Here is a 6,943-nt window from a genome sequence, read left to right as displayed (position 1 = left end):
GTGCAACTTTGGACAGCTGGTGGCGCTAGAGGGATTGAGTTAGAGACTCCAAATTTGCAATGGACAAAGGTCAGACTGTCCTCTGACTGTGTGCCAAATTTCACAACTTTCCCGCAAGCGGTTCTATGGGCTGCCATAGACTTCAAGAGCGGAAGAAGAAGAAGAATAATAAATATAGCTGCAAGCAGCAATTACGGGGCCAAGCACAAAAACGGCAGAAGAAGCCAGCCAACATGGCTGGGAGCATCAGACCAACAGCAGCAGTGAGCAATTAGAAAAAAAAGTTATTAGCATTTTTGTCAATTTTGTTATAACTTTTGACCACAAGGTGGCGCTGGTCCGAAACTTCTCAGGCTCCTTCAGGGCATTGTCCTGATGACCCATACCAAATTTATGAATTTTGGTCAAACCCATCAGAAGTTATAAGCAAAAATAGCCATTATTCATATCTCCACTCCAGTAGGTGGCGCTGCGCCGAAACACTGTATGATGCCTCAGGTCATGCTTGTGATGACACGTACCAAGTTTGGTCTGAATATGATAAAGCATTGCAGAGATACAGCTTCAAGAGTCATTTTTGCATCATATCTCAAATGTTTTGCTCTGGTATACGAAAACGGTTTGACTTATCAACTTGAAATCCATAACTTTTTGTCGGCATGGTCTGAAGATGATACGGTTCAATTTTGGTGAAAATCGGAGCAACGGTCTAGGAGGAGTTCGAAAAAGTAGGTTTTTAAAGTAAAACAATATGGCGGACAGGAATTTCAGCTGACTATGGCAAATTTGATATCTTTGTTCTCAGCATGACCCAAGGAATCTACTGAGACCAGTTTCATTACAATTGGTTAATATAGACAAAAGTTATTAGCATTTTTGTAAATTTTGTTATAACTTTTGACCACAAGGTGGTGCTGGTCCGAAACTTCTCAGGCTCCTTCAGGGCATTGTCCTGATGAACCATACCAAATTTATGAATTTTGGTCAAACCCATCAGAAGTTATAAGCAAAAACAGCCATTTTTCATATCTCCACTCCAGTAGGTGGCGCTGTGCTGAAACATTGTATGATGCCTCAGGTCATGCTTGTGATGACACATACCAAGTTTGGTCTGAATATGATAAAGCATAGCAGAGATACAGCTTCAAGAGTCATTTTTGCATCATGCCTCAAATTCGTTGCTCTGGTATGCGAAAACGGTTTGACTTATCGACTTGAAATCCATAACTTTTTGTCAGCATGGTCTGAAGATGATACGGTTCGATTTTGGTGAAAATCGGAGCAACGGTCTAGGAGGAGTTCGAAAAAGTAGGTTTTTAAAGAAAAACAATACGGCGGACAGGAAGTTCAGCTGACTATGGAAAGTTTGATATCTATGTTCTCAGCATGACCCAAGGAATCTACTGAAAACAGTTTCATTACAATCGGTTAATATACTCAAAAGTTATTAGCATTTCTGTAAATTTTGTTATAACTTTTGACCACAAGGTGGCGCAGTGCTGAAACTTCTCAGGCTCCTTCAGGGTATTGTGCTGGGGACCCATACCGAGTTTCGTAACGATACGCTAATGCGTTCGTAAAATACAGCATTTTAGCACGAAATTCAAAATAGCCGACGGCCAAAATGTCCGATATGGGAAAATTGGATATCATTTGACTCGGCATGATACCCCGAATCCAACAAGACCAAATTTATGATTTTTGGACAAACCCATCAGAAGTTATAAGCAAAAATATCCATTTTTCATATCTCCGCACCAGTAGGTGGCGCTGAGCCGAAACACTGCATGGTGCCTCAGGTCATGCTTGTGAAGACATGTATCAAGTTTGGTCTGAATATGATAAAGTGTTGCAGAGATACAGCCTTACTTCTATTTTCGCAAGCGCTACGTACAATTCGTTCGTGTGTTTTTCGAAAACGGTTTGAGCAATCGACTTGAATTCCATAACTTTTTGTCACCATGGTCTGAAGATGATCTGGTTTAATTTTCATGAAAATCGGACTAACGGCCTAGGAGGAGTTCGAAAAAGTAGGTTTTTCAGAAAATTCAAAATGGCAGAAAAATTTTCATGACGGAAAATGACGTCATATGATGCAATCGATTCGTCTTGACCCAAGGAATCATAGGAAAAAAGAATTTTGTTTCTAGCCCTTATGGTTCAAAAGTTATTAGCATAAACATAAGTGCAACTTTGGACAGCTGGTGGCGCTAGAGGGATTGAGTTAGAGACTCCAAATTTGCTATGGACAAAGGTCATTCTGTCCTCTAACTGTGTGCCAAATTTCACAACTTTCCCGCAAGCGGTTCTATGGGCTGCCATAGACTTCAAGAGCGGAAGAAGAAGAAGAAGAATAATAAGCGTACGGAACGCCAACAATAACAATAGGTGCCTAAGCACCTTCGGTGCTTGGCCCCTAATAAGCGTACGGAACGCCAACAATAACAATAGGTGCCTAAGCACCTTCGGTGCTTGGCCCCTAAATATAGCTGCAAGCAGCAATTACGGGGCCAAGCACAAAAACGGCAGAAGAAGCCAGCCAACATGGCTGGGAGCATCAGACCAACAGCAGCAGTGAGCAATTAGAAAAAAAGTTATTAGCATTTTTGTCAATTTTGTTATAACTTTTGACCACAAGGTGGCGCTGGTCCGAAACTTCTCAGGCTCCTTCAGGGCATTGTCCTGATGACCCATACCAAATTTATGAATTTTGGTCAAACCCATCAGAAGTTATAAGCAAAAATAGCCATTATTCATATCTCCACTCCAGTAGGTGGCGCTGCGCCGAAACACTGTATGATGCCTCAGGTCATGCTTGTGATGACACGTACCAAGTTTGGTCTGAATATGATAAAGCATTGCAGAGATACAGCTTCAAGAGTCATTTTTGCATCATATCTCAAATGTTTTGCTCTGGTATACGAAAACGGTTTGACTTATCAACTTGAAATCCATAACTTTTTGTCGGCATGGTCTGAAGATGATACGGTTCAATTTTGGTGAAAATCGGAGCAACGGTCTAGGAGGAGTTCGAAAAAGTAGGTTTTTAAAGTAAAACAATATGGCGGACAGGAATTTCAGCTGACTATGGCAAATTTGATATCTTTGTTCTCAGCATGACCCAAGGAATCTACTGAGACCAGTTTCATTACAATTGGTTAATATAGACAAAAGTTATTAGCATTTTTGTAAATTTTGTTATAACTTTTGACCACAAGGTGGTGCTGGTCCGAAACTTCTCAGGCTCCTTCAGGGCATTGTCCTGATGAACCATACCAAATTTATGAATTTTGGTCAAACCCATCAGAAGTTATAAGCAAAAACAGCCATTTTTCATATCTCCACTCCAGTAGGTGGCGCTGTGCTGAAACATTGTATGATGCCTCAGGTCATGCTTGTGATGACACATACCAAGTTTGGTCTGAATATGATAAAGCATAGCAGAGATACAGCTTCAAGAGTCATTTTTGCATCATGCCTCAAATTCGTTGCTCTGGTATGCGAAAACGGTTTGACTTATCGACTTGAAATCCATAACTTTTTGTCAGCATGGTCTGAAGATGATACGGTTCGATTTTGGTGAAAATCGGAGCAACGGTCTAGGAGGAGTTCGAAAAAGTAGGTTTTTAAAGAAAAACAATACGGCGGACAGGAAGTTCAGCTGACTATGGAAAGTTTGATATCTATGTTCTCAGCATGACCCAAGGAATCTACTGAAAACAGTTTCATTACAATCGGTTAATATACTCAAAAGTTATTAGCATTTCTGTAAATTTTGTTATAACTTTTGACCACAAGGTGGCGCAGTGCTGAAACTTCTCAGGCTCCTTCAGGGTATTGTGCTGGGGACCCATACCGAGTTTCGTAACGATACGCTAATGCGTTCGTAAAATACAGCATTTTAGCACGAAATTCAAAATAGCCGACGGCCAAAATGTCCGATATGGGAAAATTGGATATCATTTGACTCGGCATGATACCCCGAATCCAAATTTATGATTTTTGGACAAACCCATCAGAAGTTATAAGCAAAAATATCCATTTTTCATATCTCCGCACCAGTAGGTGGCGCTGAGCCGAAACACTGCATGGTGCCTCAGGTCATGCTTGTGAAGACATGTATCAAGTTTGGTCTGAATATGATAAAGTGTTGCAGAGATACAGCCTTACTTCTATTTTCGCAAGCGCTACGTACAATTCGTTCGTGTGTTTTTCGAAAACGGTTTGAGCAATCGACTTGAATTCCATAACTTTTTGTCACCATGGTCTGAAGATGATCTGGTTTAATTTTCATGAAAATCGGACTAACGGCCTAGGAGGAGTTCGAAAAAGTAGGTTTTTCAGAAAATTCAAAATGGCGGAAAAATTTTCATGACGGAAAATGACGTCATATGATGCAATCGATTCGTCTTGACCCAAGGAATCATAGGAAAAAAGAATTTTGTTTCTAGCCCTTATGGTTCAAAAGTTATTAGCATAAACATAAGTGCAACTTTGGACAGCTGGTGGCGCTAGAGGGATTGAGTTAGAGACTCCAAATTTGCTATGGACAAAGGTCATTCTGTCCTCTAACTGTGTGCCAAATTTCACAACTTTCCCGCAAGCGGTTCTATGGGCTGCCATAGACTTCAAGAGCGGAAGAAGAAGAAGAAGAATAATAAGCGTACGGAACGCCAACAATAACAATAGGTGCCTAAGCACCTTCGGTGCTTGGCCCCTAATAAGCGTACGGAACGCCAACAATAACAATAGGTGCCTAAGCACCTTCGGTGCTTGGCCCCTAAATATAGCTGCGAGCAGCGATGGCGGGCCCAAGCCCGGTGGCACCGCCACCCCGGTGGCTTCAGGGCAACTGTGCACAGCGGGCAATAGGCACTTAAAACGGTTAAACATCAAAGGACTATGTCAAATTCACTCCACATTTACTGCACTACAAGGTGCCGCTATAGACCCCTTCCTCCCTGCCCATTTTCAAAGGATTACATGTGCCAAGTTTTAACATTATTCTGATGAATTTTGAAGCAAATCAGGTAAAAATAAGAGGGTGATCTCAATGTATGCTGAAAGTGACACATTTTCTGCTTCCAGTTGGTGGCGCTATGACTTTGAATCACAATAGTCAAATCCATGTGATCAGCCTTGTACAACGAAGACTAAGCCAAAGTTTCATCAAAATCAATTAAAGTATGCAGAAGTTATAACACTTTGTTTCCCTTTTCTTGCCATAAATTCGTTGCCTCGCCACGGCCAAACCGTTTGAGATATCCAAAATCCGTTTGCAATTAAACAACTTCAATGTGTTAGCAACAAGTTAAAAAAAGCTTGGTGTAAATTGGATAAACCCTGTAGGAGTAGTAGTATAAAATTCATAGCCTGTTTTTTCAAAAAATTAACATTCAAACCAAAATAGCTGACTTCCTGTTGGTCGGAGCTAATGAATGTAAATTAGAAAATTGTCCGGCTTGATGAGAATAATATGTGTACCGAGTTTGGTGACTGTAGGAAAAACTAACCCCCACTTTTGTCAAAAGGTGGCGCTACTGAGCCCCTCCACCACGCCCATTTCTATGGCTTTGTCCATGTCTACTGGTTGACAATATTGATGTGTGTGTCGAGTTTCATGCAATTTGAAGCATGTTAAGAGCCTCAAAAACACTCAAGAATATTATTACAGTTTGACCTGTTGCCATGGCAACAATATTTCAAATATCAAAAATCCTGTCATAGGTCTACATCTGCTGTGTATTGACATTACACTGATGAAGTTTGAAGCAAATCAGGTAAAAATAAGAGGGTGATCTCAAAGCATTTTAAAAGTGATACACTTCTTGCTGCCATTTGGTGGCGCTATAACTTTGACTCACAATAGTTACATCCATGTGATCAGACTACTACAACCAACACACTCCTGAAGTTTCATAAACATCAATCAATGTATGCAGAAGTTATAACACATTTCCTGTTTCCCTTTTCTCGCCATAAATTCGTTGCCTCGCCACGGCCAAACCGTTTGAGATATCCAAAATCCGTTTGCAATTAAACAACTTCAATGTGTTCGCAACAAGTTAAAAAAAGCTTGGTGTAAATTGGATAAACCCTGTAGGAGTAGTAGTATAAAATTCATAGCCTGTTTTTTCAAAAAATTAACATTCAAACCAAAATAGCTGACTTCCTGTTGGTCGGAGCTAATGAATGTAAATTAGAAAATTGTCCGGCTTGATGAGAATAATATGTGTACCGAGTTTGGTGACTGTAGGAAAAACTAACCCCCACTTTTGTCAAAAGGTGGCGCTACTGAGCCCCTCCACCACGCCCATTTCTATGGCTTTGTCCATGTCTACTGGTTGACAATATTGATGTGTGTGTCGAGTTTCATGCAATTTGAAGCATGTTAAGAGCCTCAAAAACACTCAAGAATATTATTACAGTTTGACCTGTTGCCATGGCAACAATATTTCAAATATCAAAAATCCTGTCATAGGTCTACATCTGCTGTGTATTGACATTACACTGATGAAGTTTGAAGCAAATCAGGGAAAAATAAGAGGGTGATCTCAAAACATTTCAAAAAGTGATACACTTCCTGCTGCCAGTTGGTGTCGCTATAACTTTGACTCACAATAGTCACATCCATGTGATCAGACTCCTATAACGAACACACTCGTGAAGTTTCATAAAGATCAATATATGTATTAAGACGTTATAACACATTTCCTGTTTCCTTTTTCTCGCCATAAATTCGTTGCCTCGCCACGGCCAAACCGTTCGAGATATCAAAAATCCCCTGGCAATTTTTAATCATCAGTGTCTTGACTTCATGCTGACCGAGTTTGGTGGCGATCGGATTAATCGTCTAGGAGGAGTATATCAAATTCCAGAGCATGCGTTTTTCAAACAACCCTTAATAGCTGACTTCCTGTTGGCGTGGCGATTAACTTAGAGC

This window comes from Chanodichthys erythropterus, chromosome 17 (genome assembly GCF_024489055.1).
Source record: "Chanodichthys erythropterus isolate Z2021 chromosome 17, ASM2448905v1, whole genome shotgun sequence".
Lineage (NCBI taxonomy): Eukaryota > Metazoa > Chordata > Actinopteri > Cypriniformes > Xenocyprididae > Chanodichthys > Chanodichthys erythropterus.
The sequence above is the reverse complement of the archived record's forward strand: the minus strand, read 5'-3'. Positions refer to the sequence as shown.